Source organism: Pseudophryne corroboree, chromosome 5 (assembly GCF_028390025.1).
Source record: "Pseudophryne corroboree isolate aPseCor3 chromosome 5, aPseCor3.hap2, whole genome shotgun sequence".
NCBI lineage: Eukaryota > Metazoa > Chordata > Amphibia > Anura > Myobatrachidae > Pseudophryne > Pseudophryne corroboree.
In genome coordinates, this window is record NC_086448.1 from 434,589,034 (window position 1) to 434,602,522 (window position 13,489).

Consider the following 13,489-nt stretch of genomic DNA (forward strand, 5'->3'; position numbering starts at 1 on the left):
CCTCATTGCGCCTCTTTTTTTCTTTGCGTCATGTGCTGTTTGGGGAGGGTTTTTTGGAAGGGACATCCTGCGTGACACTGCAGTGCCACTCCTAGATGGGCCCGGTGTTTGTGTCGGCCACTAGGGTCGCTTATCTTACTCACACAGCGACCTCGGTGCAAATTTTAGGACTAAAAATAATATTGTGAGGTGTGAGGTATTCAGAATAGACTGAAAATGAGTGGAAATTATGGTTTTTGAGGTTAATAATACTTTGGGATCAAAATGACCCCCAAATTCTATGATTTAAGCTGTTTTTTAGGGTTTTTTGAAAAAAACACCCGAATCCAAAACACACCCGAATCCGACAAAAAAAATTCGGTGAGGTTTTGCCAAAACGCGGTCGAACCCAAAACACGGCCGCGGAACCGAACCCAAAACCAAAACACAAAACCCGAAAAATTTCCGGCGCTCATCTCTAATTTCCAGTCTATTCTGAACACCTCACAATATTATTTTTAGTCCTAAAATTTGCACCGAGGTCGCTGGATGGCTAAGCTAAGCGACCCAAGTGGCCGACACAAACACCTGGCCCATCTAGGAGTGGCACTGCAGTGTCGGACAGGATGGCAGATTTAAAAAATAGTCCCCAAACAGCACATGCTGCAAAGAAAAAAAAAGGTGCACCAATGTCGCTGGATGGCTAAGCTTAGCGACCCAAGTGGCCGATACAAACACCTGGCCCATCTAGGAGTGGCACTGCAGTGTCAGACAGGATGGCAGATTTAAAAAATAGTCCCCAAACAGCACATGATGCAAAGAAAAAAAGAGTCGCAATGAGGTAGCTGGATGGCTAAGCTAAGCGACACAAGTGGCCGACACAAACACCTGGCACATCTAGGAGTGGAACTGCAGTGTCAGACAGGATGGCAGATTTAAAAAATAGTCCCCAAACAGCACATTATGCAAAGTAAAAAAGAGGTGCCATGAGGTAGCTGTGTGACTAAGCTAAGCGACCCAAGTGGCCAACACAAACACCTGGCCCATCTAGGAGTGGCACTGCAGTTTTCTAGCGAGAGGATGAGTGCTTCCATTCTCATGTGAATCTGAACCACTAGCCATGAACATAGGCCAGGGCCTCAGCCGTTCCTTGCCACTCCGTGTCGTAAATGGCATATTGGCAAGTTTACGCTTCTCATCAGACGCTTTTAATTTTGATTTTTGGGTCATTTTACTGAACTTTTGTAGTATACTTGACGACACAGAGGTAGAGCAGTGGACTACTGTACCGTACTGCTATATATTATATACTGGTGGTCAGCAAAATTCTGCACTGTCCACCTACTATATATACTGCGCACAACTAAAATGCACCACAGGTATGGATGGATAGTATACTTGATGACACAGAGGTAGGTAGAGCAGTGGCCTACTGTACCGTACTGCTATATATTATATACTGGTGGTCAGCAAAATTCTGCACTGTCCTCCCACTATATATACTGCGCACAACTAAAATGCACCACAGGTATGGATGGATAGTATACTTGACGACACAGAGGTAGGTAGAGCAGTGGACTACTGTACCGTACTGATATAATACTGGTGGTCACTGGTTAGCAAAATTCTGCACTGTCCTCCTACTATATACTACAATGCAGCACAGATATGGAGCGTTTTTCAGGCAGAGAACGTAGATATTTTCAGCACACTGAGCACATATATTTGCAAGCACACTGAGCACATATATTTGCAAGCACACTGAGCACAGATATTTGCAGCACACTGAGCACAGATATTTGCAGCACACTGAACACAACTGAGAGAACACTGCACGTCCTCTCCCTATCATCTCCAATGCACGAGTGAAAATGGCGGCGACGCGTGGCTCCTTATATAGAATACGAATCTCGTGAGAATCCGAGAGCGGGATGATGACGTTCGGGCGCGCTCGGGTTAACCGAGCAAGGCGGGAGGATCCGAGTCTGCCTTGGAACCGTGTAAAATGGGTGAAGTTCGGGGGGGTATGGATTCCGAGGAACTGAACCCGCTCATCACTACAGGGGACTGTCCAGAAGTTGTAGTGGTAGCCTGGATGAAACCTCTGAGATGTGGCATCGTGGTGGAGACACACGTGGCCTGCTTGTGACAGCCGACTTCCATTTCTGTGTTGGTGACATGTGTGCTGGCCTGCCTGATACATCCGACTTGTGCTTCCTTGAAGGAGACGGTGTGTGGATGGACCTACAAAATATGTCCATATTTATAATTTGACACAATTTGTTGATAGTAAAAACCCATGTACTTACCAGCTTCTACATCATCCTCAGCTTCAGGCTGAGTGGGGGCATGGACCACTGTTGTGGACTTTTGGCTCACTGAAAATTATGTGTACCATTTGATTACAACTCAATAATTTTTGGCAAACATTTTTAATAAACATGTGACATTTGTAAGTTTCTTTAACACACATTGACACATTGGGGGTCATTCCGAGTTGATCGCTCGCTGACGATTTTCACAGCGCAGCGATCAGGTGAAAAAATGGCATTTATGCGCATGCGTAAGCCCTGCAATGCGCACGCACGTCATACAGGTACAAAGCCCTTTGTAGTTGTGCTCAGGTTCTAGCGAAGTTTTTCTTCAAACTGAGGGCCGCAAGAAGATTGACAGGAAGGGGGCATTTCTGGGTGTCAACTGACCGTTTTCATGGAGTGTTTGCAAAAACACAGGCATGTCTGGAAAAACACAGGCGTGTCTGGAAAAACGCAGGCGTGGCTGGGCGTTCACTGGGCGGGTGTATGACGTCAAATCCGGACACGAATAGGCTGAAGTGATCGCAAGCGCTGAGTAGGTTCAGAGCTACTCTGAAACTGCACAGACTGTTTTTGCAGAGCTTAGCTGCACAAGCGTTCGCACTTCTGCCAAGCTAAAATACACTCCCCAGTGGGCAGCGGCATAGCGTTTGCACGGCTGCTAAAACAAGCTAGCGAGCGATGAACTTGGAATGACCCCCATTGCCAGTATATCAGTGACATTGTTGCAAAGTCACCAACTTTGATTATTTTCTAACCAATAAAAACAAATATTGTAGACATAACTTTTGTTTGCTGTACTTATATTTTTGGATAAAGAATTATTTAAAAAATTATGTTTGACATAATTTCACAAAACACAACTCTACAAATGTGAAGAATCTAGCAAAGTATTGGACAACCACATATCCCAAAAACAGGATGTAGTTATGTGACCGGCGGTCAGGAGACCGGTGGTCACAATACCGATGCCTACATCCCGGCCCCTTAAAATCTCGACAGTCGGCAATACCGATGCCTACATCACGACCCCTTCAAATCTCGACAGTCGCATGGTGAGCGCAGCGAGCCCAAAAGGGGCTTTACTGTGCTCGCTACCGCGCGCTGGCATTTTAAACCCCAGGATCCCAGCATCGGTATGGTGACCGGCGGGATCCCAAGCACCGGTTACCATACCCAACCCCAAAAAAACAACAACATGCAATGCATATTTAAACACAGGACAGATGCACACTTTCAATGTATGTTTAATTCAAAAAAACACCATGAGCCAACATCTAAATACAAATCAATTATTTAGATAAGAGGTAATATTGGTGTACTACAAACAAAGTAAAGATAAAATTGGATCTTAAGGGGTGAGACTACATAGGTGAAGGCACTAACTGAAACAGCAAAGCAAAACAAAACTGTAATATATGGCACAAAAACCCACTGGCAACATACAGTGGCAAATGCAGGATTTCTGGAGGGTGGTTTCCAAATGGAATCTACAATCTCCCACTCTGCGGAACATTGGAGCAACTGTGGGAGTGTTGGGGAATGGTAGAAGAACCTAGTAACGAGCCTGGACATTAATGTAAACATTGGTCTTTTCATACACTGGGTACTGTATGGAATATAGTATTAATATTAAACACTGTAGAATGGTCGATAGTATAGGCTGTATCAAATATACAGTATTTAAATAATATAAAAAAGTGGTCAGGAAAAGGTTAACATACCATTATAAATAAATTCAAAAACATAACAGACCCACTACTGCACTTTCTAAGCACACATTCTCCCACCTCATGGTAAGGCTCCTGTCTCTTCTTCCTGATAGCTACTCTCTGGTCCAGCACACGGATTGAGTACTCAGATCCACACAAAGCAAACTTGGTAGAAGAAGCTGCTACCACTGGGCATGTGCAGTAGCTCTGCTTAGTCCCTTAACCTGTATGATGTGGCAGCAGCTCTAGTAATAATATTATATACCATTGCTATTGTTGTCATAATTTGAGCCACTTGCCAAGAGGAGGGGGTTTCCAGGCAACCAGAAACCCCCCTGCGTTTGCCTATGACATAGATGTCAGTCTTGTGAGCAGACCCACAATAAGGTGAACAGGCTCAAGGCCAAAACAATCATCAATACAGTATTGGCATGTAGGCATTATGTAACAATACATTACAACAGTAATGTCACTTAAATTCTTAATGCTTTATCACAAAAAACAAAACAAAACAGAAAAGCACTTTGGAAACAATACAGCAATGACACACATATCCAGTAACTTATTGCCTTCAAAAATAAATAAATATTTCCAAAAGCGTGCAGGATTATGATTCATAAAATCATAAAAAAGCACAGTATACAGCATATTTAAATATGTTTACATATTACAACACCTTTAAAATGGAATAAAAACTAACAAAAACACTTACCACCCTTCTTGGGCCAATCAGAATCCACAACATAAGTTGCCCTCACCACTTATGGAAGGATAAGGAGGATCTGCATGGGCTCTTCATATTCCAGGTATGACGCCAGAAATGGATGGCTACCTCCTGTTTGGCATGATGACTTGGCCCGCTTGGCCATTTTCACCTTGACACGGCGCTTCATGTCATAAAACCTTTTTCTGTATGAGTCCTCTGTGCACTCGACCAAGCCCTCACTGTTTACAGCAGCCACAACTTTTTTCCCTAAAATGCCTTTTTTGCGGGTCGACACCTTTGCAGACTGTGGCCCGAATAGCTGAAGATGGTGCTTTATAATCTCCCGAACCTAAGCCACGTTTTCAGCAAAGGTGAATTTGACATTGTGGCCCATCTTGGTTGTAGTGCATGGCAGTGGAGCTACATCACTCTCAGAAAAAGAATCTGCAGCTTCCTCTGCCACCTCTTCCCCCTCACTGACCTCCTCCACCTCCCTAACATCCCTCCTCTCAATAACCTCTTACACCTCACTCACCTCACTCCTCTCACAAACCTCCGGCTCCTACACCTCACTCACAGCAGACTGGGACATACTTGACACAAACAACACTGAACACTAAACACACTCCTCCACTGCCTCTACACAGCACACACCACACACACACACACACACACACACACACACACACACACACACACTGACAAGAGACTTGGAAAAAAATTACAAGGACAAAAAAATCTGACAATCTACTAAATGACAAGACTACAAGAATGACAAGAAAACTTACAAACACAGTACAGCACTCAGAAATTGCTAAACAAACTCCAAACAACTCACCAACTCCTCAGACCACAACCTCTCACCTCTCCATTAACTAAACCCACGAAGTTTGGACGGTTTGGGGCATATTTACATGGTTGAGCTTTAACAGTCCTACATATTGAACACAACCAATCACGCACAAGTGACGAAAACAAAAGTGCAAGTGTTAATGTGTCCGCAATTGAAATAACACTGTCGCAATTGAAAAAACACGAATCATGCAGCAAAGTACCCATGTTCGACCGGAACACAATACGGCCAGAAATATACATATATACAACATATGTATAACATCGACATCGGAAAAATTGAAATACACAAACGCCGTAAATGAGCAAATTGCCGATTTTAGTTCCAAAAAGTTGCAAAAAACACGGTTGATGTCATCCGAGATAAATCTCAGCAAAATTTGACAGAAACACAAATCTTAGTAAATTTACCCCATTGAGAGAGCTGGTGAAATCAGATATTGAAGAGAAATCATGAATTACACATCAGTCTGTCTAGCCATCAGATGCTGCTTCCCATTGTATGCAATAATTACAGTGGTAATGGGTGAGCGATACTGAATGGGTTACCATGATGTATGGAAGGAAGGTTAGAAAGTATAGGCAACTGTAACATCAATCGTATGGACCCTGTTACTTAACAGTATTGCAGGGCTGCTGTCAGGACATGCGACAGAGGGTCCGTTGGGTCCTATGACAAGGGGGCTCCGGGGTCCGGCAATCTGTGATGATCCTCTGCAGAGTTCCCGGGGTTTCCAGTATCTGCTGTGCATACTAGTTTCCAAACTGCAGCACAGGTGCACAGAATTCAAATTGCACAATGTTCTCTGACCAGTTGTTAACTATTTGTGTGCCTGAGGTTTATTCAAGCTCCTGTGTGCATCTCTATTCTAATGTATGTTCAAATCTCACCCTGTAATCTGCTATTGCAATCTGAACCTCAGCAAAACATCTCTATTCTAAATGTATATTCAAATCTCACCCTGTAATCTGCTATTGCAATCTGAACCTCAGCAAAACATCTCTATTCTAAATGTATGTTCAAATCTCACCCTGTAATCTGCTATTGCAATCTGAACCTCAGCAAAACATCTCTACTCTAAATGTATGTTCAAATCTCACCCTGTAATCTGTCATTGCAATCTGAACCTCAGCAAAACATCTCTATTCTAAATGTATGTTCAAATCTCACCCTGTAATCTGCTATTGCAATCTGAACCTCAGCAAAACATCTCTATTATTATTATTATTACATTTTATTTATAAGGCGCCACATGTGTTTCGCAGCGCCGTACAAAGGACAGTACAGGGAGACAAAACATAGCATTACAGTAAATAAATAACAGAAATAGAGTACAGGTAACAGAGCACCACACGTTCTCAAGACATAATACAGCTAAAATGTAAGTATTGATGGAGTGATCATCATACTACTAGAGGCTGGTGGCCATAGATGGAGATGAGCCTTTACTAGCAGGATAAAGATGGTCGTTGAGTAGGGGAGAGCTGCGAGTGAAATGTGTCGAGACGAGGGCTTAGATAACAAGAGGAAAGAGGGCCCTGCTCTGAAGAGCTAACAATCTAGTGGGGAGGGGTGACAGACAGATGACAAGAGGTGCAGGCAAGCAGGAGGTAGCCTGATGGCAGTATGCAAGCAAAGCTGAAATGTTCACGGCATGAGACGCGGCTTCAGTAGTGGTGGTAGCCTGATGGCAGTATGCAAGCAAAGCTGAAATGTTCACGGTGGAGGCGCGGCTTCAGCACTGGGTTATGCATCGGGAGGGTATGCTTTGATGAATAGGTGGGTTTTCAGTGCCCATTTGAAGCTTTGCAAGGTCGGGGAGAGTCTAATGGAGTGGGGGAGTGCATTCCACTGAAGGGGTGCAGCACGGGCAAAATCCTGAACTCGTGCATGGGAAGCAGTGACCAGGGCGGTGGAGAGGTGACGGTCATTAGTCGACCATAGGGGGCGGGAGGGAGTATGAAGGGAAAGGAGTTTGGAGATGTAGGGAGCAGTGGAATTAGAGATGGCCTTGTATGTGAGGGTGAGGAGTTTGAAGAGGATTCTGTAGGGGAATGGGAGCTAGTGTAGATTTTGTCGAAGTTGAGTGGCAGATGTAGTGCGGCGGGAGAGGAAGATAAGCCTAGCTGCGGAGTTCAGGACAGATTGGAGGGGAGCAGGATGGGAGCAAGCGAGGCCAGTGAAGAGGACATTGCAGTAGTCAAGTCGTGAGATGACCAGTGAGTGAATGATGAGTTTAGTTGCACTCTGGGAGAGATATGGCCTGATACGAGCAATGTTTCGTAGCTGGAAATGACAGGATTGTGCCATAGCTTGGATGTGGGGTGCAAAGGAGAGGGAGGAGTCAAGAGTGATGCCCAAGCAGCGGAGTTGGGGAACGGGGGAGATGGTGGTGTTGTCAACAATGATGGAGATATTGGTCGGGGATGTTGCTCTGGATGGGGGGAAGATGATGAGTTCAGTTTTGTCCATGTTGAGCTTTAGAGAGCATTCAGACATCCAGGAGGAGATTGCGGAGAGGCAGCTGGAAACCTGAGAGAGGACAGAGGGGGACAGATCAGGAGATGAGAGGTAGAGTTGTATTCTAAATGTATGTTCAAATCTCTTGTTAGATGGTTTTGTGATTTCTGGTTTTGTTTGTAATTTAAAATACCTGTGTTTAAAAGTTTGGTCAGTGCCGCATATTTAATCAAGGCAGACTGGGCTGGTGTTTGCTTAGTCAAACACTGGGTAATTTAGCTCCTTTGATTAGTGGGACATTTGCCTCAGCTGTATTTGTGTCAATTTACCATAGTATATCTGTAGCTTCAGCCATGCAGAGCTGTGTGGTCAGCTGTGCGTTCCAATACTCAAAGCGTTCCTATCTCTAAGCGTTTTGAAAATTAACAGTTAAAAAAAACAGTTGAACAAACATTGAACAACATCAAGAAAGAAATCCAGAATATTATGTGGACTCATCAAACCTCTGAAATGAAATCACCAGGACTATGCCCACTAACCCTCTGGCAGAGAACATCAGTAGTACCTTACAGGCCTACCCCTCAAAGGATGGACTACTCCACCCAGGGTAATCCTACGCAGTGCGCCGAAGATGGCTGCCGCACCTGGTAACCTGTGAGGGTGGAATACACAGCCCATGGAAGTTATTACCCAAAATGCCTACACCAATCCTGCATTATTCTTTCTGTGTCTTTTTTTTGTCTGTGTGGTTTATCTTTTGATGTGTAATACTTAAATCTTCTGTATTATGTGCATTGTTTGAGTTCTAGTTGGTGCCGCGGATGGCTGCCTCGGAGCTGCTCTGCCAAGCAGCCTTCGTTTTTAGTCTTACATGTATAATATGTTGAGTCTATTGTACAGCTGCAATGTGCAGTATGAAGTTGAACTCATACGTGTAATGTATGCTACGTTTTTCCCCCTTCTTATGCCATGTATTCCCCCTTCATGTTGCTGCTTGGCGATGTATTGTACCACAAAGAATTCCTAGTGTACGACGTGAGTACACCTGGCCAATAAAGCTGATTCTGATTCTGATGATATTCTCTGACACTGCTGCATTCCATGACGTCCAGCTGATCTCCACTTCACCAACCTAAGTCTCAGTGCAGCCAGTCAGTTACCCTGCAGCCAAACACATCCCAGCAAGGAGTTTAAAGGAAGTCTAGCTGCAGCATTCTGGGCCTATGCTACTAGTCACATAGTTAGTGTGACATTTGAACCTGCTTCCCTCCTCCCATGTGGCACTATCAGACCCAGAATAACCTCAGCCAGTAATCAGTCCAGTTCTGCATATCCTCAGCCAGTTAACAGTCTAGTGCTGCATATCCTCAGCTTGTAACCAGTCCAGTCCTGCATATCCTCAACTGGTAACCAGTCTGGTCCTGCATATCCTCAGCTGGTAACCTGTCTGGTCCAGCATATCCTCAGCTGGTAACCAGTCCAGTCCTGCATAGCCTCAGTTGGGAAACAGTCTGGTCCAGCTGTATTCTTCAGCTGGTAGCCAGTCCAGTCCAGCAGCATCTCTTCAGCCAGTAGCCAGTCCGGTCCAGCTGTATTCCTCAGCTGGTAAACAGTCCGGTCAAGCTTTCTTCAGCTGGTGATCAGTCCGGAACATTACCACTACGAGGTTTATAACCTTGAACTCATAACAAAGGCAGTCTCACTGCTACCCAAATCCCATGCAAAAGAGCTATATTCAGCCTCCCCGACTCCAGCTCCAAACCTCAGACCCTGGATGTCGGTCATCACCTGACCCAGGTAACCTTGTGCACAAAACCATGACAGTTGCAGTGTCCCAAAACAAAGTTTCAGTAAGCCATTTACCGGATATATGAAATAAAGAAGTGCCCACTTTATACCTTCATACCTAGTACGGGGGCCAGGTTGTCCATGTGTAACTCTTTATCTTCCACTTGGGTGCCCCTGGACTGGTAAGGTTGGCTCAGGATATGTCCCTTTGCGGATCCAGTGGCACCATGGGTTGTCAGCAGTGCAAGGAAGGACTAGAGGTTTGCTGTGTATGATCAAGTATAGCTCCTATTTGCAGCAACTGCTGCTGATCGGTATCTAGCCTCTCGCGTCTGCTGTCCAGTCAAGGAGGCTTCCGTGTACCCAGAAGTGGAGAGCCCCTGTATGTGATGGCTCAGAAGAATCCCTGCTCATGAACAGCAGGGAGTCTGACTCCGATACGTACGTTTCAAATGGTTCTTTCTCAATCGGTAGTCAGGTTCTCCCTGGGGATGCCTTTTTCAGTTTTAGGCCACCAATCCTGTATTGGGAAAACATGGCAGTTCAGTTAGCCAATGCTCAGTTAATTGGTAGTGTGCTGTCATACACACCTGAAGAGCTGGTTAATTAGATCACTTGTGTTTTGGTCTGGATTGGCCGGTGTTTGTGAAAAAAAAAAAAAGTTTCTTAATAAGAAGATTGCTCAGAAGTGTATTATACATTGTTGTCTTCTTTGTATGTTTTTATTATATAAATAAATATTTGGTTGTTCATACTCAACCTCAATGTAATAGAGGTATAAGGTATTAGGACAATTCAAACAGATGAGGCAAAGAAAAATAGCCTCTAAAGGTTGGGTTGGTTAGTTTGATTTACCCTTGCCTGAGACGTTGATGTTATAGTCTGGACAGTGGTTCATTGGTTTATAGACAAGGGGGGTCATTCTGAGTTGATCGCTAGCTGCCGTTGTTCGCAGCGCAGCGATCAGGCTAAAAAACAGCATTTCTGTGCATGCATATGCACTGCAATGCGCACGCGCGACGTACGGGTACAAAGGCATTTGTTGTTTTGCACAGGTTCTAGTGAAGTTTTCAGTTGCACTGATGGCCGCAAGAAGATCAACAGGAAGGGGGCGTTTCTGGGTGTCAACTGACCATTTTCACGGAGTGTTTGCAAAAATGCAGGCATGTCTGAAAAAACGTAGGCGTGGCTGGGCGTTCGCTGGGCGGGTGTATGACGTCAAATCCGGACACGAATATGCTGAAGTGACCGCAAGCGCTGAGTAGGTTCAGAGCTACTCTGAAACTGCACAAACTGTTTTTGCAGAGCTCGGCTGCACATGCGTTCACACTTCTGCTAAGCTAAAATACACTCCCCAGTGGGAGGCGACATAGCATTTGCACGGCTGCTAAAACTAGCTAGCGAGCGATCAACTCAGAATGACCCCTATGATTAGGTTATTGGTGTGTTTCTGTTTTTTTAAATAAAAACTTGTTCAGCCTCAGTATATTGGAGGCATGGGGTGTCAGGCAATTTTGAAGAAAAAAGGCAAAGAGGGATTGTTAGGTTGTCAGTTTTGACCTTTATCTAAAGATACCAAAGTTAAAGTCTAATAAAGAATAGTGCCTTAGCGTACTTGGATGTGTTGATGGTGTGTAGTTCTTGGTTGACCTCAATCTGTGTAAGGTAAGAGCTATGAGGCATGGGACAAGTAAGAGGCATGAGGAATTACATATTCAGCCTCAATATATTGAATGCCTGGGGTGTCAGGACAATTTTGAAGAAACAAGGCAAAGAGAACCAAGATATATCCTGCTTATCTTTCAGTCCTGATCTGACCTGCTGTACCCTTATTATTGTAAGGGGACCAAATTTGTCAAGCTCCAAAAATACATTTTGTAGTTTGACAATGCAAAACTTTGCCATCTTCATGTTTTCTACATTTACATATATAGGGAGACATTGGAGCTGATAAAATAGGGTGTGCGTACACTGGCCTCACACACACAGCACAGGTCACACCTCAAACACTTCTCATTGAAGGAAAATTAACATTTTTAGTTCCAGACCCATGTGACCCTTAATCTGGATCTGGCAATAAATAGTGATTGCTCTCCTTATAATTGCATAGTGTTTCCTCTCTTTTTGAATGACCAGATATCTCAAAAAGCATGTTTTTGTCACAACTACCTCATTCGTTTTGGCAGTGTTGGCAGTTGTTTTACAGTGGGTTGGCTTTATTAAATCTGGTGTTTCAAAAATCACTGGGAACACCACAAAAAAGGATAGTTTTGGAAAGTTGACCTCTGTGGATTTGTTTTTACATAAACCCCTACTTTAAAAAAGGATAGGAATTCCTCCACAATTCCCAAATTACCGTTATACTGTACTTCAATAAATTTACTTTCTATAGAAGGATGTATACTGCATAACTAGAACTTTGTCACTAGATTGGATGATGTTGGAAAGCTCAATGTGTTCACACTTGGTTATGAAAACTTAACAGCAACTTCTGGAGAATGTGAAGATTGGCTAGCTATGCCATTCTAATTGCAGGGAAACCAAGGGAAGGACTAAAAGTTCACACTTCAGATTATACATTGTCTCTTTGTGGAGATTTTTTTGTTTCAATACAAGCTCCCTAATGTCAACTAGGATGTGTATTATTATTCTTCCGCTACATCCTTAAGTACACTGGAAGTGAGATGTATCAAACCTTGGAGAGAGCTACAGTATCAATTAATCAGCTCCTAACTGCCATTTTTCAATGAAAATGGTAGTAACTGTTTGCTTAGTACATTATCTCTCTAGACTTTAAATCTGTCCAAGGTTTAATACGCCACCACCTCCTCCCAATGTCAGTTGTCTTTTAGACTGGTTAGAAGAGAAAGAGTATATTTGACAAAAGCTTTGAAGGTGGCCATCCTTGTTAAGTGCAATATAACAACAACATTGCTAACATAACATTCTGACTATGATTTATAGAGCCTTTATGCATTTATTTAGAGATACAGGTTGAGTATCCCTTATCCAAAATGCTTGGGAGCAGAAGTATTTTGGATATCGGATTTTTCCGTATTTTGGAATAATTGCATACCATAATGAGATATCATGGCGATGGGACCCAAGTCTAAGCACAGAATGCATTTATGTTTCATATACACCATATACACACACAGCCTGATGGTAATTTTAGCTAATATTTTTAATATCTGTGCATTAAACAAAGTTTGTGTACATATACACAATTCATTTATGTTTCATATACACCTTATACACACAGCCTAAAGTTAATTTAATACAATATTTTTAATAACTTTGTGTACTAAACAAAGTTTGTGTACACTGAGCCATCAGAAAACAAAGGTTTCACTATCTCACTCTCACTCAAAAAATTCTGTATTTCGGAATATTCTGTATATTGGAATATTTGGATATGGGATACTCAACCTATATTATGTACATTGAATTCAAGAAACACCACCAACTAGCAGAACCATTTTATCATTATTCTTCTTAAAATTAGCGATCTACATAGGAAAGAAATTAGTAAAAGATTGTGTGATTTTGTAAATGATTTGAGAAAACCCAGTCAATTTTACATTTTAACTATTATTTATTTATTTATTTATTACACTTAAATGTCCCAGATTTTGGCTAAAAATATTGCTGTAGTAAGACCAGACCAACTCCTCTC